This window comes from Nannospalax galili, unplaced genomic scaffold, assembly GCF_000622305.1.
Source record: "Nannospalax galili isolate Female #2095 unplaced genomic scaffold, S.galili_v1.0 scaffold521, whole genome shotgun sequence".
NCBI classification, from domain to species: domain Eukaryota; kingdom Metazoa; phylum Chordata; class Mammalia; order Rodentia; family Spalacidae; genus Nannospalax; species Nannospalax galili.
In genome coordinates, this window is record NW_008344634.1 from 94,241 (window position 1) to 98,606 (window position 4,366).

At 41.2% G+C, this 4,366-nt stretch overlaps 1 protein-coding gene across 4 annotated transcripts in view; it reads left to right on the plus strand.

Moving 5' to 3' along the window:
- Positions 1-4,366, plus strand: part of Cltrn (collectrin, amino acid transport regulator) — a 49,018-nt gene that overhangs the window by 19,755 nt on the left and 24,897 nt on the right. The gene's annotated exons all lie outside the window — the stretch shown is intronic.

Consider the following 4,366-nt stretch of genomic DNA (forward strand, 5'->3'; position numbering starts at 1 on the left):
CCTCCCACATCACTCATCAAGAAGATGCTCCTCAGACATGGCCACAGGCCAGTCCAATAGAGGCAATTCCCCACTTGAGCTCCCTCAACCCAGGTGTGTCAAGTTGACATTAAAGCTATCCAGCACACTTGGGGACTTAAGGCTTTGGCATTAGTGTTTTTGAAATGAGAAAGCAAGTAGTCCGAACTGACAGATAAATATGTGCAACTATTGTGTGCCATGTGGCCTGTGAAGTCACAAGTGGGATATAAAGATGTATTCAGTTTCGTATACTTATTTGGCATCTATATGCCAAGTATCTGTATAACATGTACCTAAGCTGCTATGAAGATTCTTGTACATATCTCTTTATTTGCTTTTTTGTGGGGGGGTCTGTGGGTATTAAGCCAGGAGTGGAGTTGTGGGTCAGAAAGTCCACATATGTCTAGATTTAGCCACACTTACCTTATCCTTTCTTCCACTGTGCGTTTTTGCTTATTATGTGTCTTTGGTTGCCTTTATGCATAGAAACTGTCTCTGAAATTTTTTGAATGCCCCAGTAGAACCATGACACGACCAGTACACAGGCTTTCAGTTCATTCACTTTGATTCAACATCTCTTGGTTCGGTTGGCACTAAATCCAACTCATTGTAGCACTGCTCAGTCCTTTCCTAATCTCAGTAGCTGTGAGCTTTGCTTTGTGGCCTGTTTTTCTGTTGCGCCAGCACATCTTCCTCCCCCTCCCCCTCCCCCTCCCCCCCCCCTCCTCCTCCTCCTCCTCCTCCTCTTCTTCTTCTGAACTAATGAAGGACAGATCAGGTTAAATCATTTCCAAGATCCAAAGGATAATTTAAATTCATGCTCTGACATTCTAATTTTTGTTTCCTGTACTGACATCATTTTCATTTGTACTTGAGCAAGCTCCTTCCCCATCTCCACATCTTGACAACAAACCTTCCTTGTCTGACTGTGTGTATAATTTATATATACATTTTTGAAAAATATATGTACAGTTTTTGTTGAGACAAGGTTTTGATAAGTAGTTCTGTCTGGCCTAAAACTCCCTATGTAGACCAAGCTGGCCTTGAGCTTGTAGCAATCCTCCTGTGTCTGGTTCTTCAGACGGAATAGCCGTGTGTGTGTGTGTGTGTGTGTGTGTGTGTGTGTGTGTGTGTGTGTGTGTGTGTATATACTGCGGATCAAATCCAGGGCCTCATGAATGCAGGGCAAGCAAGCATTGTACCAACCAAGCTATATCCCTAACCAGAATACCATTTTAACTGGACCAGATTTTAAAAAATTATTTGTTTATATTTTTATGAGTATGAATGTTTTGCTTGAATGTATGTAAGTACACCATGTATATATAATGCCCACAGAGGCCAGAGGAGGATGCCAGATCCCTTGGAGCTGGAGTTACGGAAGGTTGTTAGCTGTGGTGTAGTTCATGGAAACTGAACCCAGATCTTCTGCAAGAGCAACCAATGCTCTTAACTGCTAAGCCATCTTTCCAGTTACCTGGACCATTTATTTTCTTTATGTTCTGTTGTTGATTATTAGATTGGGCTATAAAATAAAAAATAGGGGTTATGCCATTAACAAATTAATACTTTTAAAATGTCCATAATGTAATGGAAAATGAAAAGGTTCACTTTAAGAGACTGAAGCAGGATCCAAGGAGATGGCTCAGCTGGTAAAGGTGCTTGATACCAAGCCTGATGACCTGAGTTCAATTCCTGGTAGAAGGAGAGAGCTGACTCCTGAAGTTATCTCCTGACCTCCACGTGTGCTGTTGTACACATGCCTATATATACATATACAAAATAAATTTTAAAATTGAATAAACTATTTTAAAAAGATTTAAGGAAAGTAGCTTGTCATGGTGGTGGATCTCTATAATCTCAGCAGTTGGAGGTTGGGGTGGAAAGATTACTTAAGCATGGAAGTTAGAGAGCAGCCTGGACAACATAATAAGCCCCTTTTTCAGAAAAAGTAAGTAAAAAGATTAAAGGAATACTTCAGATGATAACTCAAGTGGGCATTAAAATGCACATTCAGCATTTGAGATAAAGACATTGAGCTTTTCCCTCTTAATGGCACCTTTTTATTTATTTATTTTTTTTGTTTTATGTGTATGAATGTATTGCCTGCGTGTATGTAAGTGCACTCATGTTGTGCAGTGCTGGCAGAGGTCAGAAGAGGTTGTTGGATTCTCCTGGAACTGGAGTTATGAGTGATTGTTAGCCACCATGTGGCTGCTGGGCCTCGAAACTGGGTCCATTTCCAGAGCAGCCAGTGCTCTTAACTGTTGAGCCATCTCTCCAGCCTCTCTTAATGGCGTCTTACTATAGTGATTAAGATAGGACTGAAAGAGAAAAGGGAGAAGCAGAAGAAGTGGCTGAAGGAAGTTTCATTAACACAAGCTGTGGGCTAGAAAGATGGCTCAGTGGGTGAAGTGCCTGCCATGCACTGAGCTTGGACTGCCAGCATCCATGTGAAAACAAGCTAGTGTTGTGGCAAGCATCTAGAACCTCGAGGCTGGAGGTTGGTCAGAGATAGGAGGATCCCTAGGGCTTGCTGTCCACTCCGTCCAACCAAGCAGCAAGCTCCAAGTTCAATACTAGACCCTGTCTTGAAAAACAATGTGGAGAGTGACAAAGGAAGACACTCAACATCAATAAGCTTTGGCCTCCATCTTCATGCATGCATGAGTGCACTTGCAAACACATGTCCACACAAACACGTACCACACATGCACCCCTGCAAATAAAATAAAATTAAAATTAAAAATGAATACAAATTGTACAGATACTGTGAAGGTATTTAGGAAAAAAAGAAGAGGTGGTGCAAGAGAGATGGCTAAGCAATTAAGAATCTTTTTTTTTAATTTAAAAATTTTTTATTTTATGTGTATGAGTGTTATGCCTACGTGTAAGTAAGTGCACCCATGTTGTGCAATGCCCCAGGAGGACAGAAGAGGCTGTCGAATCCCTTAGAACTGGACGAACAGTTGTTAGCTGCCATATGGGTTCTGGGATTCGAACCAGGGTCTTCTGCAAGAACAGTCAGTGTCCTTAAGCACTGAACCATCTCTCCAGCCCCAGCCATTAAGAATCTTTACTGCTCTTGCAGAGAACTCAAATTCAACTCCCAGAACCCAAGTCAGTCAGACACAATTGCCTGGAACTTCAACACCAAGAGATCTGATGCCCTCTCCTGGCCTCCTTCAGTGTGCAGTTACATACAGAAGTCAACTCACAGACACATACATATACACTTAGTTAAAAATAAAAATAAATCTTACAGGCTGCAGAGATGGCTCAGTGGGTAAGAGCCTTGGCTATTCTTGCAGAAGACCTGGGTTTGAATCCCAGCACTCACATTCCTAATAACCATCTGTAACTCCAGTTCTAGGGAATGCAATGCCCTCTTCTGACTTCCACAGGTATTGCATGACATGGGTGCAATTACACAAATGCTGGCTAAATACAGTCATACACATAAGAAATTTAAAAAAAATTCTTGGAAAAAAGAAGAGGTAAGTCTATGAGCTTTCTTGTCTAGGGAAGGCAATGAAGTGCTACATTTTCTGTAGCTGTTTAGGGTCATCTGTTTTTAGCTACTCTTCCCTCCCCACCACCAGATGACAACAGCAGTAATAGTAAAATATGTATGTTTTCCCATCCCAGAAGGAAACCCAAATCCTGACAATGTTCCCATGATATGCCAACTCCCCACTGGCCAGTGTCTCCCTTCTCCTCAGCCTTTACTACTTTCTCCTTTTCTGTTTCTTCTTTGCTTGTAACTAGCGTCCTTGGTGGTCCTTAAACATGACTGTCTCTCTGCCATGTTTAATCTTTTCCTTATATGAGTTTGTATCCAAATTTCTTCTTCCTTTAGAGACTCCAACTATATTGCATTTAGGGTTCACCCTCGCAATCTCATTTTAACTTCATCAGCTCTGTAAAGACTATCTCTAAATGGTTATATTTTGAGATACTGGAATTTAGCATTTCACCATGGATTATTTTTTAGAAGAAGCAATATAGTTCAGCTCCTAACATTCATACACCCTCACATTTCAGGTTGAGGAAATTAGATAAATTGTACGAGTGTTAATAAAGGAAAGGAAATTGGGAGGGAAGGGCAGTTTATGAGGAGCTAGAGAAATAAAAGAAGGGAATGGATCATGTATGGCCAGGATAAAGTATCCAAACACTGAGTTTATTCATTGGCTACTGATATTGCAGGTTATATTAGTCACTTTTCTGTTGCTGTGATAGAAACATTGACCAAAGCAATTTATAGAAGGAAGAGTTTATTTGAGCTTACGGTTCCAGGGCAATTACAGTCTGTCATGGCAGGGAGGCATGGTGGCTGGAGGTG